The 12,871-nt window shown below is 39.8% G+C and overlaps 1 protein-coding gene across 2 annotated transcripts in view; it reads left to right on the top strand.

The window, feature by feature from the left end:
• The first annotated feature begins 992 nt into the window (after positions 1-992).
• Positions 993-12,871, top strand: part of SACK1B (scaffolding CK1 anchoring protein B) — a 72,650-nt gene continuing 60,771 nt past the window's right edge. Inside the window, exon 1 of one of the 2 annotated variants that reach the window (XM_088479746.1) lies at positions 993-1,071. The gene's annotated coding sequence lies outside the window, so the exon portion shown is untranslated. Of the gene's footprint in view, positions 1,077-12,871 lie in introns of both variants that reach the window. The other variant, XM_088479745.1, reaches the window with a different exon arrangement.

The following is a 12,871-nucleotide window of genomic DNA, read 5'->3' as shown; positions in this document are numbered from 1 at the left end:
GTGCATGTGGATAGTAATTAATGACGTTGAACAGTATTTGATGATGTCAGAGTATATCTACTGAAGGGGATCTATCCACTACCAAATAGATATGCCCATAGGTAAAACTAGACATACCCTTTGGGCGGAGCATGGCATTCCCCCTCCCACTTTAATGGCACATACTACAACCGACTAGAATCTCCCTGAAACTCATTTTCAAAAGTAGGGAAGTATGAACTACACTCAGCGCCTCTGAAATGTCAGCCTCCTTCTAGGTGAGATTATACTTGAACGCTGTATTGTAATGTTTTAAAAATACACTTTCATTTTTGCAAATCCTCTGGTATGATATATATATATAATTACATATATATAGGCTTGCTATATCACCCCATTGATTCTAGACAAGTGAATACTATTAGGGAGCTGTAGTGTATGACTGTGAGCTGGGTTTGGGGGATGCAGGGACGGTCTTGTCTGAAGATACAGTATATTGGTGGATCTTGCTGTGTGTACGGGCAGTAAGCTGACCGCCCGTATACTTGCTACAGGAACCTTTAGATTGACAAATATAATTCTATGATTTTATGCAAGTATTAACACTGAAAAGCAAATAAAAAAGTGCATTCACCTATCATGTTACAGTATAAATGTATTTATTTGTAAAAGTGAAAACATTATATTTTTGTGTAAATTTATATATGAGAAACTATTTCCAATTCCTTTGACTAACAAACTAGTCATACAGTATGTTAGTGTTGGTAAAATGAACAGGATGGGACTGTCATTATAACAATTCACACCCCCATTATTACATCAGTGAGCATGAAACCTTCAGGATTGCCTGGCCTTTGTATCATACCGTCTGCAGAAGGGAAGGGCTTTCGTTTAAACAGGTTATGTACTGCATTTGAGGCGGTGTCATATAACAAGTTATTTGCATGTTACAACAGGTTAACACACCTGTCTGCCAAGGGCTCTATGCATGAGGACTAGCCAAACCCTAATACATTTCTCACATCTCCACCAGAGCTCTGACACATTGGACTGCTTTGAATCACACAAGCTTCTACCTGTTTTCATTTCATGGTACTGTAAGTAACACAGTGTAAATCTGTGGATTTCTTTTTTCCACGATTAGTTAAAAAATGAATATATTTATTTACAAGTAGGAAACTGTGAAACGCTTTAATTTTGTCTGTTGTTTTAACCCCTGAGAGTTGGTTATAAACAAGGAGACGTAGGTAATGAAGTAACTACTAGTGTAATTTGTACCTGGGCTATAAAGGAAGATTTGACAGGACTTTATTAACGTTAATACTATCACTACTACTCCTCATAATAATAATAATAATAATAATAAATAATAATAATAATAGAAAACTTATGGATAAGTCTTCTGGGAGTTCAGTTTATCAAAGGAACATCCTGACTATTGTCACCACAATTATTTAACTGTCCCGAATCGAATGCATGTTCAAAATACAGTTTATTGTTACAGCTTATTGGTCACGCTTTTTTTTTAATTTGCTATAACTTATAGGTTTCATTGTAATACAACAATTAGGGAGGGAGAGGGAATAGAAAAAACAGATGTACAATGTATTGTAAGCATATTAACATTAATAAATATTTAATGTTACTAAGGAAAGTCATATGAAGCCAAAATCCTGTATACATTTAACTATATCTGTTTTATGAGGACAAGAATATTTTCTTTGAACAGTACAGTAGTTGTAAAAATGTAGTAAGTTGGAACAGTGAACGGAAAACATTTGGAATATATTTCTATAATGTCTGTTTTATACTTACTTTTTTAATTGTTCAGTTTTAAACGAACCTTGCAAAAAAAAAAATAGTTTCTTCAATTGGTGTAATAGTATAGTGATATCACAGTAAAGCACAGTAAAATAATTTAAGGGGAACCAGACAGCATGATAATGCAATGTCATCCCATTACTATATATAGCTATAGCTAGCGAGGTGAGCTTTTACGACCTGTGTCTTGTCAGTGCTTGATTTCCCAGACATACGAGATCAGATAAGTATTTCAGACAGTACCATTTTAAAAATGTATTTCTTTGTCAAAGACAAAAGTATTGAGAGATTTACAAATTTATTTGGAAATACACCTTTAAAAAAACTACAATATTTATTGTCTTCATGCAAATTATTTTAACCTGATTGATATATTTTAACTGCAATTGCGCATTTTAAAATCTGGTACTGAGTAGGCTTTCTAAGTAATTTCAAAATGTGTGTACTGATTACAGGCCTCTCTCTGCTGAGTAAAACAATGACACTCCCATTGCTGGGAGGCATTGCTACTCTGTCAAATTACAGTACTTATTTTTAAGGCCTGCCTTAGTTGATGACAACTTTTAAAGCAGTATTGTATTTCAACAGTGAAAACTTATTTCATACAGTATTTACACAGGCACACACATAATAATAAATATATATATATAATAATAAAATATATATATGTATGTATATATGTGGTGTTGGTGTTTTTTGTAATCCTGACGAAAGAACAATACATTTCTGAAACGTGTGTTTATATACACACACACACATACTGTATATACATTAGTGAAGCTTACAATCTCTATTCCCTACCAAAATGCATACACACTAGTGTTCATTTTTGTTGCCGGTGCAAATTAACCTACCAGTGTTTTTGGGATTGTGCAAGGTAACCGAAGTACCCAGAAACACCCACACAAGCATGGGGTGGATATACAAACTCCACACAGTTAAGGCTTTGGTGGGAATCAAACTCAAGAACGAGAGTCAGCCCTAGGCAAAATTTTGGGTGGTGCCCACCCCCCATCCAGCTCGGATCATGAAAAGGGGTGTGACCTCATGGATAGGGTGGGGTCTAACTGTTCTGTGGCCCATCCCCCATTGTACTGTGCTCCCAGCACCCCTCTCCCGGCACATATCACAGCATCCCCCCATCCCAGCACGGTGTCAGCATGCCTCACCTAACCCAGGACCCCTATCCCAGCACAGGACCCCCCCTCACCAAGCACAGCAGGGTCCTCACCCAGTACAGCAGCCCCCTATCCCAGCACAGAACAGATCACAGCACCCATCACCCCTCTAACACCCCAACACGGCACAGTGGCACCCCTCACCTGACCCAGCACCCCTATCCCAGCACAGCACCTCTCACCCAGCATAGTACGGTGTCAATATCCACCCTCACCCAGCACCCTTATCCCAGCAGTGAGCACCACAGCACCCCAGCCCTCTCCAAGTTCCAGACTTACTTTACTTGAGTGCAGCCTGCAGAGCCACCAGACTCAAGGTACAGCAAGCCCCTGGTGGCAGACCCGCATTTCCCAGCTTAGACTGGCAGGCAACAGCTATGTGTAATGATTGCTGTAGGCGGAGCCGTGAGTTGTGACTCACTACTCTGAGCTCCACAAAAGCCCCTGGGAGGAGCTGCTGTGGGCACAGCAGCCCTCCCACTGCCATTTACTTATAATTCTGAATGAGCCTCTGCCCATGTGCAGAAGCTCATTCTCACCACTGTCAGTCGCTGTCCTGGTGCGTACTGTCCCAGAGGTCAGCCTGGTGCTAACCATTTGCTGCTGTCCAGGTGCTCTACCCCCAAAAATCGTGGCCGGCTGTTCCGCCACTGCCTGCTCAATGTTTGCTGCTGCCAGGCCCAATCAGAGCTGTCAGCTGAAATCAGTTTGTGGATAGGGTGCAGTGACAGAAGCAGCTGACAGAGTCTCTGCCCAGTCACCAGCAGGTGCCCCAGCCATGTCTGTCCCAAACCTTCGCCAGCCCTAAGCAGGCTTGGATGCCCCTAAGCAATCCAAATGCCATAGGCATTTGATTAGTTTGCCTATGCCCGTCTCTGCACCTCAGTGCTGTGAAGCAGATTTCCCCCTTCTCTGTCCAACCCTCTCAATACACTGCTTTGCCCCCTTTCTGGAGTTTTGTCTTACCCTTTCCCCTGAGCTCAGTACCACCCAAGCACCCCCCTCACCTTGGTACCGTGACCCCTCCACCCCAGCTCCCATACTTACCCTAGGTCTACCACCTGGGCTAGGCTCTGTCCAGTCTCCATAGCAGCGCAACCCATTGGTGTGTGTGTGTGTGTGTAAGCAATGGATAATCTGCACTCACCAAAACAGTTTCTAGTGATATTTCAGATAATTTCAAGCTGTACTCCACCAAAGTCTTCTCTTCTTGCAGTCATATTCAATCAAAATATAACATGATAATTTTTACCTTTTTAATATTGTCAAGTCTTGTATGCATTTACCTTATCAAACTTGCAGATCTTTGTGATGCAAAGCCTGAAATCAAGATAAATCATGTCAGACCTTTTTTGTACAATAGACTACTTTTAGTAGTACAAAGTATAAATAAAAAAATGCAATATCTGGAGATAATGCACAACCCTAATTTAATACTATGTGGAAGAACATACTGATTTGTTATAACAGTGAGTCTTTTTTAATAAGTCCCCATAAAATTTGCACACTTGGACTTTGCAATTCTATCTTATTCTTCCTTGCAGAAAAATGTATCAAATTACAAGGTGATTTATTTTTTTTAGTTTATTCAACAGGTTTCCAATAGGATTGAGGTCTGGGCTCTTACATTACAAGATATTGATCATACTTTTCTAAAGCCATTACTTGGATGACTTAGATTTGTATTTATCATGCGGGAAAGTGAAATTTCTCGTCATCATCCTGACGGGAGGTTTGCTTCAAAAACATCTGATATGGTGCTATTCATTATGCCCCCTATCCTGACTAAAAAGATAAACTGCTCCTAATGATGCTATCCCCACCGTACATCAGGTATTACATTCTTTGTGGGATGGTCTGTGTTTGTCTTTGCACAAAGATATCTTTTAGAGTCATGGACAAAAAAATTCATACTTATCAGACCATAAGACATTTTCTCACATGGTGTGGGGGGGTGAGGATGTATTCCCCGGTGATATGTGCGCTGATACCATTTCTCCCCTATGTATTAATGTAGGGTTTGATGGTAAATGACAGAGGGGCTGTGCGCCCCCCTCGTCATTTTAGGTGCTGCTATCTACAAGATGGTAAGTGGCACTAATCATTCCAACAGTGCCGCCATTTTGACATATGAGATCTCGCGCACACCCAGTAGGAGGTAAGACAAGCACATCCGCACTAGGCTGATGTGCTGTGGGCTCTGGCAGGGATCGGGCAGAGGGGGGAATTTTTACTCCTCCACTGCGGCAGATGAGAAGTTCTTACTTCTCGTCGGTAATGCTTCCTGCTTCACCTCGGTAAAGAGGTAAAGCAGGTAGAGTTACAGAGGCGCATTGCATGCCGCTATAATACATCTCCCCCATAATTTGAGGTGTCAATTTATTTTTTGAAAACTTTTAGATGGGCTTACAGTATATGTTCTTTTTTGTGAGAAAATAATATTGCCAATTGTCATGCAGGGAGTGAACAGTTCAGTGCACAAATTCCTGCAGTTCCTTTAATGTCGGTGTAGTCTTCTTGGTAAACTTTGGAGGGACATCCTAATCTGGAAATGTCCCTTTTGTACCACATTTTCTCCATTTGTTATAGTCTACTCAGCATCCTATAATACATGTAATGCATTTTAACTTCTTTTATACCACTTTCAAAAATGAGAGCCGGCATTTATTTTGAAAACTCTTCATCCCAGTAGGCTGCAAACAAGGAAGCTGCAAGGAAACCTTACAGGAATATTTGATCTTTTTTTTCGCGTGTGTGTTAAACACAATCACTTTCATTGCTTGCAGGTGTATGCTAATCTCTTTTGAACATGAATTTAAATGTTGTTGGTTAACTCTGAACACAGCTACAGACAAGGCATTGTGGGTTTTGTATTATACCTAACACAGTTCAAAAAACAGCCAGACATGATTTATTTTGATTTCAGGTTTTACATCACAAAATTAAAATTTTATAAAGCTGGCCACACACTAGACCAACTTACATCCAACCAGCAAACTAGTCGATTGGTTGGAATGAAAGCAAATGACAATCAGCAAATGGACAAAAACTGTTGTTTGAACAAATTGTTTAGAGCAAACATTTAACAAACTTGTCTGAACAACCATTTTCATCTATTTTCTGGCTTTTAGGAGCAAATTGCTGATCATCAGTTACTCCCATAAGCTACCAGATTTTTATTCCAACCAGCCAACTAGTTGGATGAAAGTTGGTCTAGTGTGTGGCCAGCTTAAGGGTATATAGACTTTATGAGGTCAATTCAATTAAGCATCATGTTCCATTGTAGCCTGGTGCAAAGTGTCTGTACTGGATGATTATGGCAATAAATAGTGCTATATTTTATGTATAGAAATTGCTGAAAGAAATGTGCAACAGGTCCTTTCACTAAATTAATTTATAGCCACTGTATTGAACACCTAGGGAATCAGTTGGACAGGATTGGTCAGAATAGCCATTAAAGAAAATTAATAATAATAAAGAAACTTTCTAAAAAACTTCACATGGGGGTGTGACTAGATTGTATAAACAAAACACTTTGGATCCTCAGCAAAAAGAAAAAATTTCCAGCCAATGCAAGCTGGATGTTGTATTAAAAAAAAATAATAATATATGTCTGTGTATATATATATATATAAAATTATTTAGTTTTTAATACAATGTACAGCTTGCATTAAAAATAAATACATACATTCATATACAAATGCATGTATAACGAAAACAGCTGCTAATACTCAAGAGGTCTGGTGAGATTCAGGCCCACAAGGCTAGTGGCATATGGGTGCTTTGTGCTTTATGTATATAGTCTTAGGAACTGGGAACATTTCAATGTGTTTGAGATCCTGACACACAGCTTGGTTTGTGTATCAGTGACGAGCCCCTGGGTCCAGGGGGCCCACACCTCACACCCTGCACCCATATTTTTAATACTTACCACTCCACCACTGGAGTTCCACATCGGCTCCGGTTTTAGCGCTGTGAAAATCACCTGGAAAACGCCCACTGCGTTCATTTTCCCGGCATTTTGTGCATGTGCAGTAGGGAAAACACCGGGAAAATGTTGACATTTTTCCGGCGACCTGCGCATGCGCTGTAGACTCTCTAGTGGGCAGAGTCTACTGCTGCGGTAGCGTGCTCATTGCTCTACTGCACTGATGGCCGTTGGAGAGAGAGAGAGGAGGGGGCCCCAGACAGAGACTGCACAAAGGCCCCCTCCTCCCTTGAAACGCCCCTATGGAGAGGTGATGGGGACCCTTCAAGATGTTGCTATAAGACCAGAGCAGCTAGGAAAGGAACCATCTTACAGTATGTTTTACCTCTATTGATTAAGCATTTCTTACATTCTGTATAAGCATACCTCATAATCATTTTGCTATATATATATATTCAGCTATATTATTCTGATAGTACAGCTAATGTCAATCTAAAAAAGCTAAGAGTTTAGTGTCAATATATTATATTATATATTATACTGTATCTATACCGTGTTCAAAGTTTCAATGCTGAACTAGTACTTTATAGTACTAACACCTCAGTGTGAAAGTGTGTGCACAGTCTTGCACCATAAATATCAAATCTACTTATAGACAAGTAAATTATCCATGGTCACCTAAATGTGTGTATTTGTATATTTTATTAACATAACTTAAATTAAATTTTGGTGTCAAGCTGGGATCACTCGTTTACCTTCAGTTGCAGAACATTGCTTCACTAGGTCCCATGTCAGACTGGTTCTGCATCGCATGGGGACTATGAAGACCTCATCTAAGCATGTGTGAGTTCTGCTCATACACATAGAAGCTATGACTGGGGTTTCATTGTACATGCTCAGAAGAGGTCCCTACTCTGCTCCTATCACAGCATAGGAATGGGATCTTTGGAGGGAGAACCGGCATTGTTAGGCCTCCCTCCTCTCTTTATTTTATAGCAGTGATGCTCCATGAAATGACAGTAATTCCATCACATTGTTCACACTCCAAGTAGGGATAAAGGGTACACTTTGCCACAAAACAACTGTGGTCATACAAAACCAATGAAAGGATATGCACTTTGCAATGCATTAGGCTGACAAATATTGCAGGTCTGTAGATTTTGCAGTATGAAAATTACCTTAATTACCCAACAATCTATGCAGCATCATAGAAAAAACTTTGGCCAGCTGCAAGGGCCCTGGGGTCACGAGTTATATAAACTACTGCAGCTTTCTTCATTAACATCACAAAAGACAACAGACTTCCTACTAATTGGAAGGTCCTTTATCTACTGTATGTATACACAGCATAAGAACACACGGACACACTCTATAGGCTTAGTTCTGCCTTTGGTAAGTACATTTAAAAATAAAGGGCAGAAGGCAGCACCAAAAATGAAAGTATATCTTATTTTAAATACTTTTGAAATTACGTCAGTTCTATTTAGACATGTCCAATATTATTTGCCAGGATTGTGGTTGGAAGTTTTAATTGATTTAGGCACTATTAGACATGCCTTTGTAATTTGGTGTTTGTTCTTCTTAGGATTAAAAAAACAAACTGTGTTGAAAGGAGACAATAGAGTGATTTCGAGGATGAGGAGTAAGGAAGTGTTTCTGCTCTTTGTTACCACTTGCCAATAAGTGTAATTTTCAAGATTAATAGTGGCTGTTGTGGACAACTCCCTGTCTGATTTAGCAATACTGTCTGACTAGACAGACTTGTAATATGTGTCTGTAAAATGAAAATGTATCTCACTTTCTAACCAACCAATCTTAATTATACTTAACGTGGACAAAAATTTTTTTTCTTTCTATTGAGTTCAATATGCTCATTCTATATTAGGTATGGAATCTATGTAGACCCAATACTTTTGCATCACACCTGCGCATGCATGTGTCAAAGAGTTATTTATGAACATTACTTAAAAGGAAAAAATATTTACTAAAACCATAGTAACAACTATCCCAATTCTAAGACAAATTGACAGCAGTCTGAATTAGTGTTAGGGTTAGGAGGTAGGGTTAGATACTAGGGTGAGGGTTAAGGTAAGGAAGCAGGAGGGGAGGGTTAAGATTAGGCTGTATTGGGGGGGGGGGTTCGGGTTAGGCTCCAAGAGGGTAGGGGAGAGTTAGGGTGTGGGTTAGAGTAAGGGTTATTTACCACATTCTGCCTGTCGGGATGCCGCCATTGGTATTCTGACCGTTGGCATCCTGACCGCCGGGATCCCGTACCCAGCCCTTCAAAATGTGTAAAACCTATTAGTTGCAGTGGGTTTCATTGTGAGCAAATGAAAAGAAAAAAAGATGATGTGTCTTGTGTATAACATAGCATGGCGAGAACAAACGGCCATTGAGTAGGCTTTACTATAAGGAGAAAGTGCACAAATAAGGGTAAGGGGGAATGGAAGAAAGGTCGCACTTAGGACTGATATTCAAAACATCACGAATTCTCAAATAACCCTTAAATTCCTATTGCGATTATAAATTAATGATCAGGTAAGGGGTGCTACTCAGGGACATTATACATTATTTCAAAAAAGGACTATTACTTATAATAAAAAAAAATATAACCTTTATTATAATTCTTAAAATACACCCTTGGGTGAACAAACACAGCAAAATACAAAACATACAATATTACATATAATATAACATATTAAAATGTGTGCTCAGTCCTATATATTTGTCACATATACACTTGATAGTGTCCCTTTGTGTACCTATTAAATTTATAATGCTCCTAAATTCAGTGACAGTTTCTAGGCGTTCTCTGTGCCAGTCCTAAATATTAATCTGTTGTACCTATAATTGTTCTGTTATATGTAATATTGTATGTTTTGTATTTTGCTGTGTTTGTTCACCCAAGGGTGTATTTTAAGAATTATAATAAAGATTATATTTTATTTTTTATTATAAGTAATAATGCACTCATATAGGGATTCTTCCCTTCTCTCCTTTTTTGAAATATAAGGAGAAAGTGTTGTGAAAAGGAACTATTCAATCTTCTCTCTGCACTGACCTGTGGCATCATCACCCTCTGGGGATGATGCCGCAGTGGCCGCAGTTGCAGTAGCAGCTTTCTGTTAATGCCAAGGACAACTGATGGGTGTCCTATTAAGATGCCAACTGGCAGTGGCACAAATCCTCCAATATGCATACAAAGACGCACTATAACACGTGCAGAAAGTCAGAGGGACCATGGCCAATGGAACTGCAATGGGTCCATGGAACTGCATCTTTAAATGCAAATGCTAACACTATCATGCCCCCATCTGTCAGCCACCCCTCGTCCCAGTTGCCACCCTGAAACTCCAATAGAAATTAGATAGATCTCTATGCATTCTTGATCTGTTTCCCCCAGTGGTAACCATCGGGACACACATGTGCAGTGTGTCTCCGACAAATGCGCAGAAGGAAATGCTTTAGCTGCGTGCAACTCAGAATCACTCCCACTTTTACTGCATCTAATCTATAGAAAATGAAGCAAATGGAAAATGTTCAGCACTGACTCATACAATGGGTAAATGTAGGCAATTTATACTTAATGAAATACTTGGACATGCAAATAAAAAAGTCTGCTCTGGAAACATGACAGGTGGAATTTTCGTCCTGATAAAAGCATTTGTTGTTTCCGCCACAATGTAGGAACTGCCACAAAGTAGGTAGCACAGAGTTATTGAAAAGATCTCTGTATGATATCCTTAAAACCTGGATTGTTAGGGTGCCTTGAGGACCGAGTTTAGAGACCTCTGCCCTAAAGAGTGATAAGCGTGCTAGAAAAAAAAAAGTACTGTACCATGATTTGTATAAACACACATTCATTTTGAACACACCCATAAGATGGCTCATCTCAATGTATCTGCAGAGCCCCTCTCACGTCCCAGTCTCTGCCCAGAAATACCCAATACATTTTCAAGACATTTCTGAGAACATGAGTCTCAATCGCAACTGCATCAGTAAAAAAAAAAAAAAAAAAAAAGCTCAATTGCATCTGACTTCGACATTACATGCAACCCAAATGTGGCCGGATCTCTCCGTACATGGAAAAAAAAATCAATTTTTGTGTCATGAGAGTGTTGTGGACATGTAGCAGACTTCTGTGGTAGCTTGAGGCAGGGCTGTAACTAGGGTAGTGTGACATGTGTCATGGCACAGGGCACCGCAGGGCAGGGGGCGCTATTTGGGCCTGTCAAATTTCCTGTTTATTATCATTCTCCCTTGTAGCTTCCTCTTCTTTTATTCCAAGCAGCTCCTGGCCTCTCCTATCTCTTCCCTGGCCCTTTTTTCAGGTGCACTATCTTATGTCCCTATATAAAAAGAGGTGTGTGGGTGGGGGGTGGCGCCATTGCTCTCTCTGGCACAGGGCACCAGAAAGTCTAGTTACGGCTCTGGCTTGAGGTGTGTGTATGAGGAAGGAATGTGTGTTTCTGAGTTCTCTTTTGCACCCAGCATGGGGTCGGTGTAAGTGCCAATACTGATGATGACGGTTGTAAAAATAATGGGCGGTGCGATCATACACATTAGCATATGGTAGTAAATCTGCCTGCCACAGCCATACACACATGCAGCCCTTGATGGTATACAATGTGCTTCTAATGTAACAATGGAACTGCAGTTCCATAGCACAGCTAAACAAGGATAGCTGTTAACACAATTCGGGTACAGGATCCTGATGCACATAATACTGGTGCTCAGAATCCTGACTGGCTTGAAATACTGATACCTGTAGGTAAGTACTCTAACACTACCACTAAACCTATCCTTCCTTCCCGCATCCTAAATCCCACCCCCGCAGCCTAACCCTATTCCTCCCCGTAACACTAACCTCAAGCCCTTAACCTAACCCTAATATTTAACCCTCGAGATGTCAGCGGTCGGGATCCTGGAGCCAGGATATTGACTGCTGTCAGAATTCTGGCACCAGTATCCTGATCATCAAGATGCCAACTACATCCTGTTAACACAACCATTCTTGTGGCTGTTATATGACAAGGAAGCAGTTATTTCAGGAAATATTTTTATGAAGACCTTTAATAAAGTTTATTACTAAATAAATGAATAAAGTTATGCTAAGTATTTATTTAAAATGTGATAATTAATGTAGATTCCATCAATTTGATAATTCACCCTAATATAAATAAAGGATGTTGAATAAGAAAGAAATGACAACTATATTTTTTTTTTACCACCACCAAACATGATTTTCATAATTTATGAAAATCAAATTACTTTATAAGCTTTATATACAGTTTTCATGGCATGCTCGTCACAAACCAGAACACAGCTGGACTGTTACAGCAATGCAATATAGTGCTATCAGAGCCAGAAAATTATATTTTTTGTTTTGTGATATTGTGCTTTCACTCCATTGAACAAGGATTTGTGAGGAAAATATTTACTCTGATAGTTGGCATTCTGTATACAAAGGTTTAGTAAAAAGTATGTGTAGAGTAGAGGTTCCCAAACACATTCCTCAAACTCCCCAACCGTTCAGGTTTTAGAGATATCCATGGTTGAGCACAGGTGACTTATACCCCTTTCAGAAAGAAATCTAAATTACCGGGTTAAACATTTCAACCCGGTAATTTGGTGATTTACACGGGACTTTTTTCTGTCTGAAAGGGTCATCCCGTGTCTAAATTTCCGGGACTTCGACCCGGGAATTTACCAGGGTCGGAGACACGGGAATTTAGTCCCGGGTTGACCTTTTCAGAAAGAAGAAATACACGTGTAAAACAGCAAATTACCGGGTTGAAATTTTAGACACGGGAATTTGCTCTTCTGTCTGAAGGGGGGTACAGACAGAGAGTGGCAAAAAAAAACCGGTACACAAAAGTCGGGGATAATCTGGGTTTTTTGCCATTTTCTGTCTGCAAGTGGTATTAATTAGTACCTCAATTTGATTTAACCACCTGTGCTCAAC

Source organism: Taudactylus pleione, unplaced genomic scaffold, assembly GCF_031769625.1.
Source record: "Taudactylus pleione unplaced genomic scaffold, aTauple2 ptg000244l, whole genome shotgun sequence".
NCBI lineage: Eukaryota > Metazoa > Chordata > Amphibia > Anura > Myobatrachidae > Taudactylus > Taudactylus pleione.
This window is presented reverse-complemented; position numbering and strand designations above follow the sequence as displayed.